The 23,429-nt window shown below is 46.7% G+C and overlaps 1 protein-coding gene across 1 annotated transcript in view; it reads right to left on the reverse strand.

The window, feature by feature from the left end:
* The window catches only part of tmem132e (transmembrane protein 132E), a 269,977-nt gene that overhangs the window by 245,081 nt on the left and 1,467 nt on the right, over positions 1–23,429 (reverse strand). The gene's annotated exons all lie outside the window — the stretch shown is intronic.

Below are 23,429 nucleotides of genomic sequence, written 5' to 3' on the forward strand. Positions count from 1 at the left end.
CTCGCTGAGCTAATTTCTGTTGCCAGCCTGCGTGGGTTGGACCTGATGCTGAGGCTTCCCTCCCACACCGGCAGAACCGCTGAGCGCGTCCCAGAACATGCTAATAGAGACGCTGACGAGGAACGCTGAGTCATGCTGGGGGAGTTGTGCGGGGATTTGTAGCCGCCCGTCGCAGGTTTAAATTTAACGGGGCCAGAGGCTCACAACAGCGTTAGCACCACGGGCTAATGAGTCAGGAAGAATCTGCAACCAAGTCGCTCTCAATACAGTGACATGAATTCCACAATTACAAAAATAAACAAGAGAGACGTAAACAGTTGAGCTGTCAAGCTGAGTTGCTTGTTGTTGCTACGTGCTACATACAAATGCAGTGCAAAGGAAACACTGCACTGCAGTGGCCGTTGCTGCAGGCACTCGCAGGGCTACCGTGCGTGTTTTTACGTGTCTCTTTATTCATGGAGCAGTTAGCTACTGAAGCTTGAATGCTGGTTGAATCGAAGACTAAATAGTGTCACATTGGCTAGGTGGCATTACAGTCAACCTTAACTTTTTTTGTTTTTTTGCCCCCAGAGCATCAAAGACGTGAATTGTCTATCGCTTCCAAAGAAATCTGTCAAACTGATCCTTTTGGAGAAGTTTCTCCTGCCCATAAAACTTTGCAGTGGTTTCATGAATTTGAAACTACATCAACACTGAGGTGAAACTGGTCACTGGGACACACTCGCTCTCTTTCTCCTCTGCTGTCGCACTGTTTTTCTGACTCCTCCGGTCGTCCGCTGCTGTCGAGGAAAAGGAATAAAATTCTGCACAGGTCCCTTTTTTGCGACTCTGGCAGTGCAGGAGACACAAAGAGACAAACATAATCACAATGCATTTGCATTATTATGCTTTTGCATTATATTGTCAGAACTGTGGCTTAATTTTGTTTTGTTTTGGCTTTTTGTTCTTTTTTTTTTTTTCTACCAATTGTGCCGGGGATTAACGGCAGCGGCGGACGAGGAGTGCCGGGATGATGTCTGCTGGAGCAAGTGTCTGCAGTCAAGAAAGCGAGAGAGACGCAGCGGCGGCGGCGGCGGTGGTGGGTGGTCGGAGTATCTGGGACAGACAGTGACTGGAGGCTGAGGGGCAGCAGAGGATTTCAGAGGGAAAACAGAGCAGCAGCGAGAGGATGAGACAGAGGAGGAGGAGGAGAAGGAGGAGGAAGAGGAAAGGGAAGAGGAGGGGGAGCCGGATGAGAAGGAGGAAGAGGAAGAGAAGGAGGAGAAGGAGGGAGAGGAGAAGGGGGGGGGGTGCAAACTGGATTTCTGACGCTCGTCAGTTCACTTGGACCGCCTTTGACTCGCCTTCACACCTCATTGGAGTGTTTATGAACTGTAGTGATCTGCTAATGATTTTTTTTAATCATTATTTTTTTATGCGAACAGCCCATTTTTTAGGAGCTCAATCAATTTCATTAGCGGCAAAGTGCCATATAAAGCCCCCCCCCCCCCGCCCCCCCCACGCCACTGTTATCGGTGCAACTTTAAAACAGGTCCGCAGGCGTGGTGGGCGGAGCCACTGAGACGGTTCAATCAGCGAAGACCTTTCTGAGCGGAACTCGCCCGGCGGATCTCAAAATGATCTAAGTTTTAATTGAAACGGTGTCTCGAGGGGATTTAACTTTACAAGCTATAATTCTTTTTTATTATTATTGTAGGTACCTGTTATTGGAATTCATCACCTGATCATTATGTGTTCTTTTTTCCTTCCCTGAAAGCAATTACGAGGGATGCGGAGCCTGCAGACTAAACAGCGGCCGTGGCCAATTGTTTCCTGACCGTAACTCATTTTACCTTTTGTTTGAAGGAAATTAGGCAGCGGCAGGCGAAAAGAGGGCGAAGACTTCTATCAAGGACGAGTGGAGATATAGTTTTAGAACCGTTTTGTTATCCAACCTGTCAGCGAACTCCCCGGGCGCGAAGTCCACATTTCACTTGCTTTTCCAGCTGAAACTGGTGTGTAGTAAAGTGCGGAAAACTAGCCCCTTGTGACATCATAGAGAGCGTCGACGCTGGTAGGCAGTCGAAGGCTGCTGCACCCCCTACTGGCTAAAAAAACCCACTTTTTTTGCTTATTTTTTTAACTGGTTCAAAACTCAAATCTTTGAAGTGCTTTTATTTTGCTTCTTTAAAGTCTATTTTTATTTTGTGTTGAGGCTTTTTTTACATTAAACATTGCGACCTAATTGTATTTTTTAAAGCATGAAACAAATGAGCTTAAAATACATTGAGGAACGAGACGAGACGTCACTGACTCAAAAATAAAACTGGCTTTTTATATGGCTGTAAACAGAGGGTTAAAGATCCTGTTTTATCAGTTTTCTGAGGATATTAAGTCGCACGCGTTGCTTCACCGGAGTCTTTGATGAAAAAACCAGCGGATGAAACTAAACCCATTAAACCTCAGGTGTAACTCTGCCGGAGAGGTGTAAATAAGACAGAGCGCAGCTGCGTCGAGTCACAATGAGATTAAAGTAGCAGCAAGGACGACAACTGTTCAGCGCAGATTATCCAGGAGTTAGCACACCGCTAATTACCAGATGCCACATTGGTTGCGTGGTGGTTGTCGGCAGTGGCGACAACCACCACGCACTTTTCAGTCGCACCAAAAGTCACACCAGAAATCACAGTTTGACATCACAGGCGAGTCCCAAAACCGATGCGCCACAGGTGGGCAGCGAGGAGGCGGAGCTCCGGATCTGAGCCGCTAATTCTCTCCACACGGCAGCTAACAGGATAAACGGCGAATTAACCGCAGGGGAAGAGTTTGATTGCAAGCTCATTAGACGTAATTTTAGTGAAGTGTTGGTAATCTTTTTGTTTGACATGGATTTCTTTTTTTTTTTCCTCAACAGCACCGGGACGAAAAAAAAATCTTTGAGGATATCCGTTTGGCGGCACAAGGAAATATAGATCGTCTCACAAACGCACGCTTGGACAAGTGAATCAATGAGGCATAAACGTCTCTCGCAGAAACGTGAAAATTATAGCAGAGAAAGCCTGTTTACTTATCTACTGATCATAGCCAGCCGATGGTAAAAAAAAAAACAAAAAAAACATTTGGTCTCATGTGTCGTCCCCAAAACAGCAGACTGTTCCTCCCACAGGCGAAAACGCTGGTCGTCTACACTCCCAGGTACTCCAGAAATCCCAACAGGAAGAAAATTCAAATCCGCTTGGCTTTTTTCACTTCTTTTCCTTCAGGGTCGACTTTGTCTCCTCCGGAGAGACGCTTAACCATCGAGTGTACTTTTCTGTCTTTTTCCTGATGTTTTGCCAGCATCCAAAATTGAAAATCAAAGTAAAACAGACTGCCGGTGAGAAAACAAGCTTCCATTTCATTGGAAGGGTGAAACAAAAAACTATTCTAAGTGAAAACAGTCTGTCAAAGTCTTTGGGCTTCTTGGATTCTAAAGAGTGAAAAAAAAAAAAAAAAAAAACTAACATAAAAATGTAACTAAAAAAGAGAGTGACATTGGGAAAAAAATGAGGAGGAGGAGAGCGGCTTGTTTAAAAGTGCCGACTCAGTGAGGCGGCGCTGGGTGAAGCTCCCTCGGGAGGCGTGCAAGAGGTCACACATTCTGAGCGGCAAACAGCCAACAGGAAGATACAAAAAAAAATTCTGGAGCTTCTGGATACATTCAATACTACACTATAAAATCAGCGGATCGGCATCACCCGAGTCCAAATGATTATATTTTACTATTATTCTTATTTGTTGCTGTTGTTGAAATGTGACTCAAATCTGAGCGACGCAGGAGTTCACATCCCCGGGCTTTAACTCTACGGGTAAACTGAGTTCAAAAAAAGAGATAAAGTTCAACTGTCAGATTTGTTTGTTTGGACAGCGAAACAACGGGGTGCAGCAAGGTCCAAGCGGCCCGGCATCGCGGCCGACGACCTCGCCTCGGTTGGTCCGGCAAAGAAAAGAATGTTAACACGCCCGGTGGGGCTGGCGCAACTGAGGAGCGCAAAATGAAAGAATAAATAAAAATAGTCTGTATCCATCACAAGACTGGTGCTGGTTTGTTAAAAAAAAAAAAAAAAAATGAACAAGTTGCAACAGTTGTGTATAAGCAAGCTGTCTAATACCTATTTATAGTGGATTAACCAGCAGATGGTGCGGCAGTGGATCAGCTGTCAGAGGAGGGATGATCCCATCCAGCCTCGGCCTCCTTCCATTCATTTATCTATTTATTTATTTATTTATTTGTTTGTTTGTTTGTTTTAAAGGGAAGGCAAATTTACATGGTTTTAAAAACAAATTAACGAAATTAGAGGAAATTGCAAGATTGGATGATTTTTTTTATTCTGAAGGGCGCAGGAATTCCCGCTCTAGGGAATCGTTGGAGAGACGTGGGACCTGTGCGGGACCTGTGCGACGTCTGCTCGGCACAGAAATTGTGCCGATGGTGAAAGGATCAAAGGGACAGTTCGCTCAAAATTGAGTTTTTGCCCACTGATCAATGCTGGTTGACGGCAGTAAATGGCTTTTGTTGTTTTATTGTATGGGTTTCTGCCTGTTAAACTGGAACGGCAGAGGAACCAGACTGAGTGGAGGGTGAAGAGCTGACACAACGCCAGCTCTCCTCCCTGACCAACCGCACTGTGAAGACGGCAATTCATTTTCACAGGAAAGAAATAACAAAATACCCTGAATAAAGTAAAAAAAAAAATAACAATATAAAAAATTAAGTACTTTGCATAAAATGTAATGCAAAATATAATTGGTCTTTCGGAAAGGTTTATTTCTCCAGAGCAACATTTGGGCAAATTGGAAACAACTAGTGGAGATTAATTTAATCTCTCCTCGTGAATTAATGGGAAAGGCGCTCACTTCTACCTGCAGTTTGTGTCTCAAATATTTTATTTTTCTGGTCGTTTAAGCCGCTGCTGTTCGACGCAGCCGAAATGATGTAATTACTGAAATGGCGGCGAGAATCACAGCGCAGCTTAAAAATCGTCTTCTTCCTCCTCCTCCTCTTGCGGCAGTGTGGGCCGGTCTCTCCTTCCCATTGCTAATTACAGCTGGCGACAACGAAATCCAGGCAAGACCAATTTGAGGTGAAAACCAACAACGTGAACGACGTCATCCGACCCCGTCTGTGATTTCACGCTTCTGTGTTTCAGGTTTTGTGGATTCAGAGGCTGATGACTGGTGACAAGTCGCCACTCACACCCAGAGGAGGAAGTTTCACAGCAAAGTCACTTCCCAACACTTCCACCCTCCAGCAGGGGGACCCATCTGGAGCGCCGTCGTCCCCTCAGTGCATATGAAAACCAAACCAAACAAAACAAAACAAAACAAAACGCCCTGGACCAATGAATGTATTACTGGAACCGGATACTAGACTTCCAATATGGAGGCGCAGTGAGGGTTTTTTTCCAGTGGCCACACAAGGTACTGTATCTGAAAATCCCACGGGGCCAGAAAAACTGCAATACAAAAATAAAGACCTTTATAACAGTTGGCAGGACGCATTCCGACCTGAAACACAGTGCATAATAAATCTTTCTATTGTTCTTTCTATTTTTAATTCATTGTCTTTTAATCTTTCTAAAAAAATCCTAGAGGCCAGAAAATCCACAGAAAATACTTTACTCCCAACCTGACGTCATGTCAGTTCACGTGCTGCGTCTCGGCCCATTCTGATGCATCACGTGACTTACAGAGGCATGATGGGATGTGACTCTACTGCGCACGCTCCATTGGCCCCAGAACACAGAAGTAAATTCAAGATGGCGTATGCGGCAGGTTAGCAACTGTCGCCACTTTTCATCTGGCGACCTGGTTGGACCTCAAACATCAAACAGCTCTGTCATCTCTTTCATTGGTCATTGCTCCTCCTGGGAGGTGATCAGGGAGCCTGGGGCGGGAGGAGCAACTTCCTAATCACTGAGCATTATAGAGACTAACTGGTTGATGTCACCACAGATTGAACCGCCCCACTTTGCAGCAGACAAGGACCTGATGCTGTCTGTGAGGCGTAACACGGATGAGCTTCAACACCCCCTCATTTAAAAAGAAAGACGGAGGTGGCGGCGAAGGTGGCGGCAGCGGTGGTGGCGGCGATGAGCTCACTGGGCCGTTTGCACAACCTGTTTGGATAACAGCCTCACCTCTGACATGTTCGGACCTGGTGGAACCGGAGCAGAGGAGTGAAAAATGACTCCGCGGGCCGGCGCCCAGCGTCACAATTGTAAAAAGGATGAACCTCGGCGCTCCACTCCAGCCTCCGCCATGATTTCCCAGGGGCCCGCCGGAGTGCTTGTTGCGAGGAGTTGCAGCTCCCATCATTCACTGCGGATCAGGCCTGTCTCGATATGCAGCAGCAGAGGTCCGAGGGACTCTTGCTCACCGCCACTCCGTCTTTACACAACAATAAAGAGGCCAATAATCTCGCTCGGCTGCTGTAGTCTGGTTTTTTTTATTGGCGTCGTCTCCACAGACCAGTGTTGGCCCCCACAGCAAGTCAACACAGGCTCTTCACAAAAAAAAAAGAGGGAGGCAGACGAGCTGGTAGAGCAAGTCGAGCCTCCCAGTCGAAGAACGTTCTTCCTTTTGTAGACAGACAGACATTTAGAGTAAATAAACTGCGTTTGCTTTAAACAAGATTTTTGTAAATGGGTAAATAATGACACTATCAGCGCTGAAACTGCCTTCTTGCAAACCTCTGCGCCTTCAAATATGCAATTGCGGCTGCCACCAGGCATCAAGTCAATCTCCCAAAAACAATGAAGGCGGACTCGCCGTGCCGTCCGCCCAGGAACCATTTCTGTTGACTCAAACGCCTCCATTAGGAAACAAATTAATGTGGAAATTCTGCCTTTGTTCCATCTTTTGCAGCTGCCCGCCGATTTGTTTGGCAACGTGTGCTACTGATTCGTTTTTTTACAGAAATTAAGAAGGGAAAGATTCAAAGCAACTTATCTACATTCCCGCTGTGCAAATTTATTTTGCAGTGCTGAGCGAGCGAGTGGGAAACAGTCACACTGGCAGTAATTAGGCAGTCGGGAAGAGAATCTTGCACCTTCAAGCCCGGTGCGAATCTCAAGTCCCCAAGTTCAACCGTGATAGTTCACCAGGACCGGGACACTTTTATAAAAGCCTCCCAAACTTTTTGGCGAGAGGAAATGCTGAAAAATAAACTGTGTCTGGCCCAGCTTATTGATGGAGTCGGCAGAGGGGCACAAATAAAAGGGTGAACTGCCTTTGGAGAAGGGAAGGCATCATTAAAGAGAGGAGAGAAATGTTTTTGTTTGGTATGACAGAGTGCTGAAACATATGTTGCAGCAAACTTTCCCCCCCAGGCCAATCAGCAGAGTTTAGTGTTGATAGCAGAAACAACAGACGGGCGGCCGCACCGCCCGAGTGGCTGGACAGACGACAACCGTGAATTAGGGTCAGTCTGGAGCCGCCACCCCCTTCCCCCCTCTGAAAGGTTTTGCAACTTTAGAACCATTGTCACCAATTGGGCATGGGGAGATTCAGCCCAAAGTCTCCGCCTCTGAAGGGAGTTTTTGTCAGAATCGATCGGCTCTCAGACAAAAAACCACCAGAGTGGCACATTTCCGAAAACACAGCTCATCAGATTTTCGCTGAGTGAACCCCCCCCCGCCCTCCAACCCAACCCTCGCTGGTGTCGTCAGCTGTCATTTATCATCGGGTTGTGGGAAGAGCCGCGGGAGGAGAAGAGAACTTCCTTGGACCGGCTCCCTAATTACCGAACAGATCCTACGACTGGAAGCAGCTGCAGGAACAGATGAGGAACAAAACGGAGGCGCGTGGCTGATGGTGTTTAAACTTGATTGGCTGGAACTAATGTTGAAAAATTTTAGTTTGTTTTTAAAGGTTTTACAAGTGACTGGGTAGTACTCAAATCAGGAAGGAGAAAAAAGAGAAAAGACTGCGGAGAACAGACTGAGAGTCAAAGTGAGAAGGAAAATGCCGGTTTATTTTTATCTTCTCAGGACCTCGTCCTCACTGATTGCCCTCTCACCTCATTCTTAAAAACAGACATCTCAGTCAACATAAAAGCACTGCCATTTAGCAATAGAAACTATGAAGCACCAAAGAAATAGGCAACCCAAACGTAGGAACCAATAAGCATTCAGGGGAGCTAAAGAAAAGAAGCTAAGTTCAGGTCAAAGCAGATTACTTTAGATAGAGAGATGCACCAGGACGATGGCTCTCCACGTCACCAACTAGAGCAGTTTTGAATCTGATTCGACCAATCAGCTTTGAATTTCCTTTGAACGGTCCCTCCGTTCTCCCTGTGCCTTTTTCGACGGGCTCTGTTTTTCGATGGACGTGTAAAATAAATATTTTCCCAACAGTCAAAACAAACCTGCAATCGATCGACGCACTACCTTTATTAGACTGTTACAAGTAAAAAAAAAATAAAAACATATGGGATGTAAGTCTGTTTTTGTTCACACAGTCCCGGGCGCCCAACACTTTCTGTGAACTCGAGCTATTTAGAAAGCTGGTCAGGTCCGTACAGCTGCTCACAGTAGGCAGTCGGTGAGTTTTCTGTCAAACTGTGCAGCCGCCAACCTGAGAATCTTCTGAACATCAGTCCATCCCTCCTTTCACCACCTTCCACAGCCTGCAGGATAAACCTGATGAATGTAATAACACCTAATCTAATGTAACACGCTGGGCTTTGCTCATCGACAAGATACTTTCTAATTATCCTGATTAAAGATCAACAGAACGTTTTTTTTTTCCAAAAAGAAAAAACCTTCCTTCCGTTTGAAGAAATAAATTCAGTTTGATGCCGATGAGGAAAAAAACACTCTCACATCCAGTAAAAAAAAAAAAAAAAATGTATGAAAATTTTTCCAGAGCCAGAGTGATGAAGTCTTTGGCCAACTTTTTAATTGTGTGAAGTGTAATCTGAGGCGCTGATTGAGGCCAGGCGTCGCTCGGTGGCGTCCTCGGAGATCTCTGTGACAAATTCATTATTCTAAGCCTCTTTAAGGGGCGGCCACGGAAAACGGCGATACGCACAATGTGGAACTTTATTATTCTTAGTCCAATTTACTCTGGATTTAGCAATCTGCTTCTCGCCGCTATGGCCATGAAAAATCACATATGCTTTGCTCTGTGATTTCATGTTTGGGGCTGGGGGGGGGAACAAACTGTCACCGCCGTTAAATATATCGTGCAGCGACCCGATGCATTGCAGCCTCCACCTCGTCCCTCCGTCCAAAGAGGGGAAAACACTCGGGGACGGCCGGGACGGTCGCAAGCCAAGGCTCAAAGTCACCCTCCCATCATGTGCAGGGGCTAAAATTAGCCATAAAAATGGGAATACGTCACTTGGGGTTCTCTTCAAATTCTCAATCTCAATTACTCGGCGAGCTGTGGGGCGGACAACAGAACTGGAACTGGTTTACTCATTTATTTCTATTTTTATTTTTTTCAGACTTCACTAATCGGAGCCAAAGCAAACAGCCGTCATCCAATCAAAAGATTTGAGCCCCGCGGAGAGATGGAGCTATTAATCTATCAGAGGGAGGCTGACGGGGGTTTTAATCAGCGTCAGGGCTCCGCAATGATTTAGCACTTCTGTTCTGACACACGCCATGAGTAACGTTTCCCGCCGAGGCGCTCTGCCTCGGCTCCGTCTCGGGGGCAAAAAGCCGAGCTAGCCTTGGCCGCTTCAAGGCCGCCGCACTCCCTCGCTCTCTCTCTCTCTCTGTTTGGCCGTTCGGCCTCCGCTGGGGCAGGAGAGGGAGCGTCGGCTGAGCTCAAGGCCAAAAAAATGGGATTGCCGTCGGGAGGTCGGGAGTTTCACAGACCACTCGTAAATGAAAACCTCAAAAACATTCATTTGGAGACGTCTTGGTGTTTTTCCCAAACTGAGTTGGTACTCGGCAGAGTTGGTGACCTCGGCTCGGGGAATTTTTTGCTGTACATTTACTTTTGCAGCGCAAAGTAGCTAAAAGTGGCGCCGTGCAGAAGTAGATGTGTTCCTGGCGAAGATGTTGGCAACCTTGCGAGGAACGCATCATCTCCACGCACACTCACTGCAGAGACAATGTGACCTTGTGAGGCAGCGCCGAGAAGAAGAAAAAAAAAAGGAAGAACCGCACAATTTTCGAGCTCGTCCTTGGTTAAACAACATCAGTGTTTTAGGACCAGGAGGATTTTCACACTCTTGTGTCTTTGGGATTCAAGGCCGCTTGCTTGTCCATCTCAACACTACACTCCTCCTTCATCAGTAAATGTTTTCAGACCTTGGACCAGAAAAAAATGGACGACATGCATGTTGCACTCAGTTGCAGACCCTTGAACAGCTGCTTGTTCCCTGACATTTCTAAAATTATAGCTTAACGTTTTCACGCCATGTGTTTGTGTGACAATCGATGGCATACAGCGGCAGACATGAGCTTCTTCCTGGTGTTAAGAACGTTCCTGGTGCCATTTGATTGTTTGATCTTTGATCATTTATTTTTCATCCCAGTCTGCAGCAGAGCGTTAACTACCCCACAAACGGCACATTTAGCCTTCTGTTGATGGCCTCCTGCTAAATCTGATGCTTTGCTGGACCATTCCCATGTTTAGAGGGAGGGAAAAAAAACAAGGCCTCAGAGAGGCGGCGACGATTCCCGGCTGGCGCTGTGGGCACTAAACTGAGAGAGGCATCAGTGCCCTTTCGGACATCACGAAAGAGCTTATTTCCAGAACTGTGTGTGTGTGTGTGTGTGTGTGTGTGTGTGTGTGTGTGTGTGTGTGTGTGTGGTTTAGCACACATTTTTTCAGAAGTGAACGTGGAATATTTCTGTTAAAAAAAAAATTGATTGAATGAATTTGGTTTTGTGTTCCAAGAGCTCTTTTTTTTCGGTCAAAAATTGAGTTAAAAACACATTTTAACGACTTCATGAAAGCTGGAGCAGTTTGTTGGGCTGTTCTCTCTCAACAAGCCATCAACGACTCAGCAGCGGCTGTTGCTGGAGGATCACAGCTTTGCCACTGACACAGCTGCCCCGACAATAGAGGTAGAGTCTCCCTGCAAGCGTTTACGACCCACTGAAAAACTAAAAATGACTTTGCCCCACACAGGCTCCAATCAACATGTTTTGAAAAAAAATTAAATAAAAAAAAAGAATCACATATTTTCCCGCCTCAAAGATTAAACCACCTCAAATTTAACAGGTTCTTAATGCACTGTCTAATGTCATGAGATAGAGCGAGGATTTAGGGTGTGAAATGACATTTCGGTGAGTGGACCAGCACAGGTTCTACATCAAGGTGTCGAGACGAACCTCCGATTTAAGATGCACTGAAGCTGCTCTTTGGACAGGAACTCGACGGCAGAGTCACCAGCAGCGAAAACGCATCAAGGCTTTTAGCGCTTCTTTTTTTTTTCCACCCACTCTATGTGGATTAAATCCTTTTTCACAGGCTTTATGTTAAATTATGAGACTGTATTTTCAAACTAATAAACCATAGCGGAGAGAATTATACCAGCCGAGGTTCTTTTTACTCTCTCTCTCTCTCTCTCACTGGTGAAACCTAATAGGAGAATGGATTTCACAGGGCATTTGCTCACAGCGGCTTGAAGGTAGAGAAAATATTACATACCATATGTGTTTGTGTGTGTGTGACACACACACAAACACACACACATATATATATATATATATATATACACATATATATATATATATATATATACATACAGTATATATATATATATATACATATATATATATATATATACACACACACACATATATAGGAAGATTGGAGCAGCACCATGGTGAAGAAAACTTCCTCTAATCACTTTACTCCGATCACTGGTGCAGGCTCCCTTCACACAGCCAAGTTCCACATCACAGCGTAAACAGCCAGAAAATATTGCCAAGAACAACAAAGAAAGAAAAAAGCTTGCCCGGCTTGAGGGAGGTGAAAAGATTGATTGAAGTAAAAATCCAGAATTGAAGCTGCTCTTCTAAGAAGTTTGTGATGACTTCAGACATTCTTTTTTTATTATTTGTTTTTCGTTTTTTTTTTTTCCTTTGTGCCGAATGAAATGATGTTTGTCCGGAAAAGCAATTAGCAACGATTTGACAGCCAGAGGATGACGTTTGGATGAATCAGTGGCTGGGGGCGCGCAGCAGGAGCTCAGACCAGAATTCAATATCTTTTATTCCAAAATTAATTCACATTTCTCATTCCCTTTTTTCTCAATATTACTATTATTGCTTCGCAGGAGCTTATTTCTCATTTCCATATCTGAGCGCTTCCCAGGGAGCTCAAAACTGAGGTGGCCGATCAATGGCACCATGGCCTCATCTGCAAAGCTTGACGCCGTCGTCTACACCCGCACACTCCCCACCCCACCCCCGCCCTCCTCACATCCCCACCCCTCCTATCTTGTAAAAAAATCAATGCCGCGAGAATTCGGAAGGTGTGTTCAGCAGACACGCACGTTCAACCAACAAATCCCAGACGGCATTATTGACAGGTGGCGCACACACGCACACACACACACACACACACACACACACACATTACATTGAAGTGCTGGTGCGTGTATGTGTGTGTGTGTGTGTGTTCCAACAGGCTTTCAAGTTGCCCACAAAAAGTAAATGTAACAGAATCTGAGTTAAGCCAGAAACCTAATGACAGATTTTAAATTTAAAAAGATCATTATTTGGGCCAAACGGAAAGCCTCGTCCTCTGCTCCCTGAGGGGGAGTTTTGACTGACGGACCAGAAAGTGAAGGTTTCTCCGGCGTTCAGCTGCTGTTGTGTGTCCTCTGAAATGACGTGTCAGCGTGCGGGGGGGGAAGCCTCGGCGGAACGTTCGATGGGATTAACCAGAGCCACTGACAGCTACATCAGTACCTTCAGGCAGGTACACGGGGCGGAACTATCGCGCAGCGTCACCTTAGGAAAATCAACAATGTGCTGCGAATAGCACCAGGACGAGGAGCCGCGCAACGCTCACAACAATGTAGCCCGTCGAGGTTTGGAGGGTTGTGAAGGGGAAAAAATGAAATAATGAGACAACATTAAAAAAGTCAATCAACTAGCAATCATTTGAATGTCATGAGGGGTCAGATTTCCCTCTATGGAATACTTGCTGATCTGAAGGCAAAGCTAACTTAGAGTGTGAAAGCTTCTATAATTATCACAGAGAACATTATGGTGATTCTAAATATTCACATTTTCTCCAAGCCACCTTTTATCATCCCTCTTGGGTCGTTCAGGCGCCTTTGAAGCGGGTGAAATGTATTTAATGAGTTGTGTTGTGTTGTGTTGTGTTGTGTTGTGGGTTTCGCCTGCTGTGACCAGACTGCAGCCGTCGCTGAGGCCTCGTTCATGACTCTTTTTTTAAATCTCTTCTAGCAAATCACAATCTCAATCAAAATGTTCAAACATTGTCCTTCTGATGTTTGTTTTTCCTCCATAAAGGCGCCATCTGGAGGTCGGCTGATGACATTGGTACACTGACACTGAAACTATTCTTTGAATTGCGGCCGCGGCTCCTGCTGCCTCGCCGACTCTCGGTGGGCGGCGGGACGATGCCAGTTGCGCAACAGCGGCGGCGACCTTCAAGTTGCTTCCATCTGGGCGGCAAAATATAATCTTCCCAAGCGCAAGACTAATGGACTCGAGTGTCCACTCGTCCCGCCGGCTATCACTCTTTTAAATGACGGGATTTTTATGTTAGCTGTTTTTTCTTTTTACCTTATTATTTTCATGTGCTGTTTTATGTCAAGTCACACAATCAAAAAAAAAAGATCACCACTTGGAGGACAATAAAAGACACCATGATCTCGCTGGTGTTTATTACCCACAATACAATTGAACCAGGAGGAGTTCCGGCGTGCTGCGGTGGTTTATTCAGTTCATTTATGGACTGACGGCACTTTGAGCAGCAGATTACAGCTGAAATGTATCTAATCCATCTTGTCGACCTCCAGCAGGCACCACTTTCAATCAGCCGAAGTTGCAGCATTTTTTCTTCTTTTTTTGTATAACCAATCAGCTTTCTTTACACATGAATGGGCTGAAAGGGTGGGAAGCCTGAGCTACTGCGGGTCGTAAACAACGACGGCTGCTGCGGCGGCTGCATTTTCCCCTTTAAAGAACATAAAAAATGCTTCCCTCGCGGCTCTAGGAGCAGCCTTGCGTGGTGAAATCGTCACAGAAATTATGTCGCCGGCGGCTTTTCAGTTCAGAGGTCGGGCGGTTTTAAAGGCCGGTCCGTCATTTCGACAGATTTGAATTCACTTACCTGCAGGCAGGTGCAGCGGATTAACAAACTATCAACTGGATTATCGAGCGTGTCGTGTTTTCGATTTTAGCTGCAGAGAACACGTGGCGACAACCGACTGTGACTGAAGTTGCTTTTAAAATGGGCCAACAACTGTACAGACGTTGGTGAAAGAAAGAAAGAAAGAAAGAAAGAAAGAAAGAAAGAAAGAAAGAAAGAAAGAAAGAAATGAATGCAGGGAACGAAAGTGGAACAGAATGAAGGACGAGCAGGTGGCGGCCAGAGGGGCAACCGGCAGGCGGAGCTCCGTGGCAGGAAGTAGGTTAATGGCCCCGATGTTTGTCGGAGACTCGGCTGGTCGATCCTACATCTGCTCCATACGCACTGCGTTGAGTTCAAGCGACAGGAAGAGTCGGAGAAAGAACCAGGAAGTACCAAATTCTCCGCAGGAAAGAACCAGGAAGTCCCAAATTCCCAACAGCGAACGTCTGTGAAGGTTTTTCAAACAGTCACTCTGATCGACCAGCTCTAAGGGAAAAATGCAGATTGTAAAATAAGTAATTTCCTTCTTCTCTTTCCTACTCATTTAATGTTAAAGCATTGTGGAGGTGATTCACGATGCGGAGTGAGCAGTGCAGACAGGTCGTAACCACGGTAACGAACGCTCAGCGCTTCAGACTGTCACTCTCAGTTTCAACAACCACTGATTAACAGAGCAGCGCTGTTTCTTATTTAATGAGCATAAAATTGAGCTGAAAAATAAATTCTTGTCCTTTTTTTAAGTGCAAATCCAGACAGTAAGGGGTGATGACGGCACAGCCGCTGCCTGTCGGGAGGAAAACTGAACACCAAAGGAACAAAGGCTGCCATGACCCAGAAATTCAAAATTGAAAAATTCAAATTATCGACAAACAATTTGAAGTGTAATTATTTCCTGAATGAATCAGGTCCATCATTCTTCTTTTCATTTCAACCAAGTGTGTGGCAAACGATAGAGTAGCAAGCAAACCGCATTCCTTATTTTAAGCCGAGTGAGTAGCAGTTTGAGTGACTGCAAGACAGAACCCAACGTGGCAAGGACACGCAACAGAGGGATCTTCAGGCGGTGCATGGAAAGACTTTTCCCGAGAGACGTCTTTAAGGATCAGAGACAGAGCCACTTCCGAGGTTCGTGTACCTCGCTCTTAATTGCTGTCTTCAAGCAGAGCGGTTATGACTCAGCCACTCTGAGCCACTCTGAGCCACTCCAGTGTCCACCAACTGTATTGATGCATCAGGTGCAGGCCATTTCAAGCACCAGCTCAACGTGTAAAGACCCCCATAACGACGGAAGAATTCTTCTGTTTTCCTGGAGGTGGATCATTGTTGGATTAAGTATCAGATCTTCTACTTCTTCTTCTTCTTCTTCATCTTCTTCTTCATCTTTGCTGAGACTGAGACAAGGGAACGTTGTGTCATCCTCATGATGAGGAAGCCGAGGGCGAGCCGCCAAACTGGCGCACAAGGAAGTGGATATGGTGGCGTTGGTGGAAGTGCAGGACGCCGACGGTGTGTTGAAAACTTAAAGAAATCAGGTTGAATCTCTCCTGTTTTCACTGATCAACAGCAGAAAAAACCCGGAGTGGAGACAGGAACGACTGGACCAATGGCAGGTGACTTGTGTAAGACGGATGTGACGATGTCTCTGACAAAGCTTTAAATCCTCCACCTCTGACCGAGTGCCTTTTCCTGATTAAGGTTTTGGGTTAAACCCTTTTCGCTTCCTTTACTACCTTCGGTTTTCTTGTGCCACACGGTGGTGCAGTGGTTAACGCCGTCACCTCACAGCAAGAAGTTTGCAGGTTCGATCCCGGCCTGGGATCGAACCCCGTTTGTCTTTCTCTGTGGTTGTGCGATAAACTGGCCACTGGCGAAGGCAGGGTATCACCCTGCCTTCACCCTATTACAGCTGGGAGAGGCTCCAGCAGACCCCCACAACCCTGAGTGCAGGAGGAAGCAGGTATAGAAGACGGCTGGATGGACAGACTTCCTTTACTATCTCTTTTCCTTCGCCACTCCAAACATGTCTTCCCCTTTCTGTGACAAACTGATTCATTGATTTGTCGCCACATCCTCTCCCGCTGAGGCCTCATTCAAACGTGCACGTCACCTTAAGGCATTGCCGCCATGGTCGGCCTTTACCTCACACTAAAATCTCTCTGGACCTCCTGTTTGAAATCCAGCAGAATTAACACGTACACGCACACGCACACGCACACACACTGCCTACAGTTCAACTTCCAGGAATCAACGCGGCGAGGAGATGTGTGCCACTTACAGGAGGCCTTCCAGGCAGCCGATTAAAGTTACATGAAACGCAGAAGGTTCTCAGCCGTCGAGGAACATCGTCGAGGATTCAACACGGTGTGCACCTAAACGTTTGCCTGCAGGGTCGGAGGCTTCCGTCTTACCAAAAGACCAGATGTGTCTTGTGTCTAACTGGAGCCGCATCCAGCTGCCAAAGGTGAAGCAAAACAAGTTGTGCAGACTCACTGATTGCATCCGGAAGCTTTTCACGCACCGGCCGCAATAACCACAATGCACATCCACACAGTGAGACAAGTGCAACCTGAGAATCGAACACATCAGGACAAGAAGCTTCAGGTTCGACCTGCAGTTCGTGCTCCTGTCTATGTCTTTTCAAAGTTCAGGCACTCGTTTGTCCCGCCAACCAAAGCGCTGGCTGGGTAATCAGGCCGTCTGCAGGATATGTATCACCAGCCATATGTGGACATGACACCCCCGCCCACCCCCCCTCCCCCCCGCCCCGGCTGGAATCTGTATTCTCCTGCAGTCCTCTAGGGGAAATTAAAAGGGTCACCTACAGTTGGAAATCTAATTCTCTCGCCGTCGCCACTTACCGACAAAGAAATATGTGGCTGTCTCAGGGCATAACAAAGGGAATTAAGGCGAGAGGACACTGCTCTTAAAAACAACACAAAGGGAGGGTTTAGGCTGACGCCATCAAGGAAGAGGCGGGTGATTCTCCTCCGTTGGCGATAGGATGCGTAAACTCTTTTAGGGTTTTTTTTCTCTCCCCTCATAGTGTACACTACAAATGTGAGCGTACACACTACACACCATTGTTAAAAAAAAAAAAGGCACTAATGTAAAATCTACCTAACAACACAGAAAAAACTGAGAGCTATCTGAGAGCAACATGCCAAACAGCAGCAGCATTAGAAGAAGAGGAGCCGATTTTGCAGCAAAACACGGGGATCAGCGGAGATAGCAGCTTCCCCGCCAAGCACACACAGAGAGCTGCAAGACCACCTTGCAATCACCAAAAGTGCCTGAATCCCCTCGTCTCCTTCTGCCATCTCCCTCTCCCTCTCTCTCTCTCTCAACTTTCTTCTTCTTCTTTCCTTAAACAAGGCATTTAAACAACCCAGAGATGCATAACAGAATTTAATATTCCTCAGAAAACCACTTTGGTGGAATCAGAATCCCATGACGATTCGATTTTCATTCATTACCCAAATTTAAACAGAAGTTTTAGACCACAAACATGCACAGAGGGGTTTTCAGATGCACTTTGTGCGTTCGCTTCTGGCATTTCCAAACCAGGAAACCTTCAACTGATTGGCAATGCGGTAAAATCAGGTGGTAAATTGGATTCAGACGGCTCTGGGAAACGGATCGTAATGAGGAAAGGAGAAGCCGTCGGGGGGCTGGGGCAGGAAGGGGGGTGGAGGGTATAGCGTTATTCCAGAAAGTGATCCCTGGGACCGGAGATGACAGCTTCTGAGATCCCGAAGGCGAACAAACGAGGTAGAAAAACACAATAATAAACGGGGGAATGTTTGTTCGTGTTTGCCCTCTGTAGGGGGAGCTGCCAAACACACCTCCGTGAATATTGCTCAGTGATTTTGGTACATACGCCGCTCATAAAGTGTACGGGTGATGATGTATGTGTGTGGAAATCCGCAGCGCTTGTTTAAGCCGTCGGAAGGTGGCAAGATGAATATGAAAGTGGGGAAGCACAGGGAGAAAAAAACAAATCAACAGAGAGAAATTATTCTCTATTATTCCAACAACAGCTCAGATAGATTCCTAACACGTCTCGTCCTTTCACAGTTATTTGTCTTTTCTTTTATCGTTGACAAAATAATTTATATGAAATGATCTGTGCCACGGTTATTTACCTAAGAGCACAACTGAGTAAATGTGGCTCATTAAATACGATACGTCTATAAAGTGGGAAATGGGTAAGAAAGAAAAAGAAAGAAAAAAGCAACCACGCAAAAGTATCAAGTGGTTTTGTTCATTAAAGATGTGAGTCATGCGAGTGCAGAGGAAGGAGCCGGCATCGCCGACACCTCCAGACAATGTAAGAATAGTCTGATACCTTAAACACCACGAAATCTGCAAAGCTGCTGAGAGTTGGAAAAGGTAAACAGTTAGAATTTTCTCGTCAACAATTGTATATTATGTCGACTGATCATTGAAGCCCTGGCCACTTGTCGCTGTTCTTGAAGTCGTGCACAGAATGGACTGACGGACATATTCAAACTGATGAGTAATTTATCTTTGTGGCGTATTGCGTCCCAGCAGTGTAGCAATAGTTAGCTTGCAACGATACTTCAAAACGAACCGGCTCCCTGCACGTCCTCACTGGCCTCCACTGGGAGCAAACAGGGATAGAACCGGTGTAACACGATCAATAAAACACTGCATGTAGTTCCCGTAGGGGGAAAAAGATCTCAGCATTTTTGGAGAAGTTTTTCAATAGCCGTCACTAAAAAGGCATCTGTTATTTACTGCAAGACCAAAGTTCTTGTATGAGCCAAAGAAGCCGTCTCGCGTGCCTCCCTCACTGTACTTAATGCTCAGTCTTTACAAAAGGGGGGGCTTTCAATGGGCTGAAGAACCATTGAGGTTAAATCAAAGGCTGGCAAACTGAGCCCACTGATGCGTCTGGCGCGCACGCTTTCACAGTGTAAACAGCGCACCATCCCGCCGGTATCACCACTTAAGGAACACTGAAATGCACCATAAAGGAACAGCATCCTCCTTTCAGCAGGAAGTCACAGCGAGGCCCCGGGGCGCTCCGAGGAGACTTCCTCGTCACGCTACGTCTGGAGGGAACCGGCGGCTTTATAAAATTTTCCTTTCAGAACCCACCGACAACGTCGACGTCCATGCCTTTTAGAATCCTCTCCACAAGAGCCGCGTGGTAGACGGGGCTCGAGGCAAAGCCCAGGTTTAAAGGACACTGCTGTGACAAAAGCAGTGTTGCAGTAATTAGATCACGCTGGTCACGAAAGAAAGACAGTAGAAGAGTTTGAACCTGCACGGGGCTGCGACCACAACTGGGAGCTTTCCTTCTTCCATCAATTGTTGCTTTCAGTTACAGTTTCAGTCCACCAGCTTCTCAAAGGGCCCAGATTGGTCTGGGTGGCCGATACAGGGGATATTTGGTATTGGTTCGATACCAAGTAGATACAAGGCTAGCATCACAGACTTTTTACTTGAAATGTCATGACCATCGATAATGAAAATGAAAATTTGTGATTTTGCCTGAAGGTAGTTGATCATTATCAGGGTAAAATAGAAGGACAAAGATTTTAGGCAAATTAACATGTCATCGCAGCCTCTCCATCCGTGCATACACCGACACAAAACGACCAATTAAGTCTTCCTGATATGTAATCGTTCAAGGACTTAAATAGTTCTGCAGCTGTGGTGATGGTTGGCAAAAATAACACACATAATAAATCCTCATGGAAGATCATTCATCATCTTCTATACCCGCTTATTCCTATTCAGGGTCACGGGGGTCTGCTGGAGCCTCTCCCAGCTGTCTTAGGGCGAAGGCAGGGTGACACCCTGGACAAGTCGCCAGTTCATCGCAGCGCCTCCTCATGGAAGATGTATCGCACAAAAACGAGCAAGATTGTGTCCACCTTAATTGCGTACCACGGTGACTCATTTATCCTCTCTAACAACAGTGCCTCAACGTCCTCTGCTTTTTCATCAATTCTTCTAGTTCTGGTGGTAGCTACCTTTTTCACCTTATCCTCTCCAAAAGGTTCACGGCAAACGTCCTTTGTAGCAGGCAGAATCAATTATTCCACAATAGTAAAAGGCTTCTTAGCTTTAGCAATGTGGTCTGCAACTAAGAATGACGCTTTCAGTGCAGACACGTTTGTTGAGGTGGTGACCCTCAATAACTGCTTTTGTCCTTCAAGTTGACATTCTTTTTCTTTCAAAAAATTGCAAGGGCTTGTCTTTTAACGCAGGGTGTTTTGTCTGAATGTGGCAAAACAGTTTTAAAGGTTTCATAGCTTCATTAGCTAGCCGTTATGCATAGCGGGTGCGAAACTTGTGTAGAGCGTGTGCATCATCTGTTTTCCCTCTCGAAAAAGCTCTCCAGTGAATTTTGTTTTTGGCAATTTCTTTTCCCAGGGTTAGCTTGGGGTTAGCTGAAGGTTATAACTGCGGTTAGCTGATGTGTGAAATGACGTACCAGAGCCAAGTGCGGCAGTAGCGCGAAGGCAGAATCAGTCATTTTTTCAAAATAAGATCCAAGTGCTAATGTAAAAACTACTATGTACCAAGAAAGATTTTCTTTGCGGCCCGGGAACAAATGATCCGCAGACCAGCACCGGTCCGGGGACTGGGGTTTGGGGACCCCTGCTCAAGAAGAGAAATTGCAACTAAAGTATTAATCTCATCAGGTAAGGCAAGTATCCGATCTGATACCAAGAGTCACTTTTGGCAGCGTTACCATCGATATTTAGATCCATATGCCGGCCCTACTGATTGGTTCCAGCCTTAACAAGTTTCTTTGATCTGCCAACAAACAAACAGAGGAAACTGTTGCTGAGCAAGCTATGAACCGGTCGGACAGCGTGCTCTCCTCGCGCCGACCACACGGTGCTCGCTAAACACAGCAGCCGTATGTTTCTCACCGCCGCCAACAGAAGCCAGAGAGGCAGGTGCAGCGGCGACCGGGCAAAAACCTCCCTGGCACGGCCTCACCGCAGGGCCCTGACTCATTTGCAGTCGCGGGGCAGATGGCATGGCGAGGTGGGGGAGGGGAGAGGTCCACACACGTGCAACGCAGGAAAGCACTTCAAACGGCGAGTGGCGGCCTTTGTTTCGCCACATGTAAGTCAATTACGGGGCTGGAACGGCCGCCGCTTTGTCCACTCGCCGTCCACCAGCATCGACTCGCCGTGACAGGTCGGCACCGGGTCAGCTGCCAGTTGCACTGAGACCCTGAATGGGAAAACGCGGCCCCCGAGGCTGCCGTGTGGAGCCGAAAGCAAAACGCTGCTGTGGTGCCGCTAACAGTGATTTAGCGTTGCATTCGCAAATGGGCAATATTTGTGCTCTGCTGAGTAAAACTTCTGCTGCAGGAGACTGTTGGAGAGAAAAGCCAACACGAGGCCCTACTTAGGCTTTGGCGAAAATGAAATTTTTTTTGACGCAGGGTTAGGAAAAATTATGTTCCGCCATCATAAAAAATTAGAGATAACAGTGATTTATTGGCATCAACCAAAAACACGGCACTCTAACAATCGCTACGAATGATACAGCCAAAAATCTTAAAAATAAAATAAAATTCTGCAAGGAGAAAGAAATTAAATTTTCTTTTTAACTGCAGGCTAAACCTCGAGGCCCAGCTGCTAATGAACCGACTTTACACACTCATCAGATCAAACAGGCCTTGTTAGCGTTCCTGACACAACCCTAATCCTGATCAGCTCAGGGCGGCTGCGCTGCACCTAACCCACGCACTGGAGCTCATGTACCACAGAAAAGTGACCTAGCTTCTGCTAATCCCGTGTTAGCGAAACCTAAAAAGGGGGAATGCTTTTCATTTTGATTGTCACTCCCTTTGAGGCCTTTTTGCCGGATGAAAAGCCTTAAATACACCAAATATCAGGCACTGATTGGCCACAATGTTAAACCCTCTGACACTTGTTGGAGCACTTAAACTTGCGCACTTTGATTTGTGTTGCATTTGCGAGCGGGTGGGTTCTCAAATTCCTCGCCACCTTCCTCGGGCAATGCCTCAACTCGTCCAGCAGGGGCACCACCACTGTGTTAATGGGTTGTTCTGTGATACGCACGGACGTTTGAGTCGAGTGGCTTCAGCGAGACTGGGAAGTGGGATTTCCCAGAAGAACGGCGCAGTGGAGCCAGATGGTCCATGTTTTCCCTCCCGATCGAGGAAGGTTTTAAACGTCGAGGCCAATCTGCGCAAGGGACAATTTCCGTTTGAGAGGGGAGGGACGAGAGCGTGCGCAATAATAAGAGTCGTTTCAGCGCCAAATTATTTAGCCCAAGAGCAGCCGTAAAGTCCGCGTTATTGCTTTTTCACACCTGGGGATTTGTCTCCTTAGCTGTTCAATCGGCGAGTCGGACGCATTTCTCCCGGGGTGTTCCGCCAAATTGTTTCCTCGCCGTACCGGCGAGACTCGAGGAGAGTGATTTAAGAGCCTGAGCTGCAAGGACTCTCTGCGTGCACGCGCACACGACTTGTGTTCTCGCGGGCCAAGTGCATCCGAAAAATCCTCGGAGGTAGCCGGGCCGGGCGCCAAATCCGTTACTGCGATTCCTTCTGACAGCGGTACCTAGGGTTGGCCCCTCCCCGTCGCTGGCCGACCATGGGGCACAGAGTGGTCGGGGCCTCTCCGCTCTCACAGCCCCGGTCGCCCCCATCAAGGAGAGCATATTCACAGTGCACAAAAGGCGTTTCTTTTGTGCCACAATGAAAACGAGGCAAGGTTTTTCCCCAAAAAATTAAAATAAAAATAAAGCGGGCAGAGGGAGGGGTCGGAGCGAGTTGCAACTCCAAGAGGGGCGGAGGTCACGTCCGTGCACCTCCAAATCTTTCTCTCCGGTCTGCACGGGCACTGCGACGCAAGGAGCCTGCTCAAGCTCTGCCACGTCCTCCTCCCTCCTCCCCCACCCTCCTCACCCCTCCTCTGGCAGCCGAAAACAAACAACACCGTCACTGCTGCCGCATGAATCAAAATTAGTTTTGATGTTGGAAGAGGATTAGTGTTCCCACGTCTAAGTAGATCACTGGGACATGTCGGGAAATTGACATGCTTGTTTCAGGCCTTTCCAGCGTTCGCACAGTCGATGTAGGACAAAGTGTG

This window comes from Nelusetta ayraudi, unplaced genomic scaffold (assembly GCF_046127955.1).
Source record: "Nelusetta ayraudi isolate G7.1 ecotype Tasmania unplaced genomic scaffold, CSIRO-AGI_Nayr_v1 ptg000033l, whole genome shotgun sequence".
Lineage (NCBI taxonomy): Eukaryota > Metazoa > Chordata > Actinopteri > Tetraodontiformes > Monacanthidae > Nelusetta > Nelusetta ayraudi.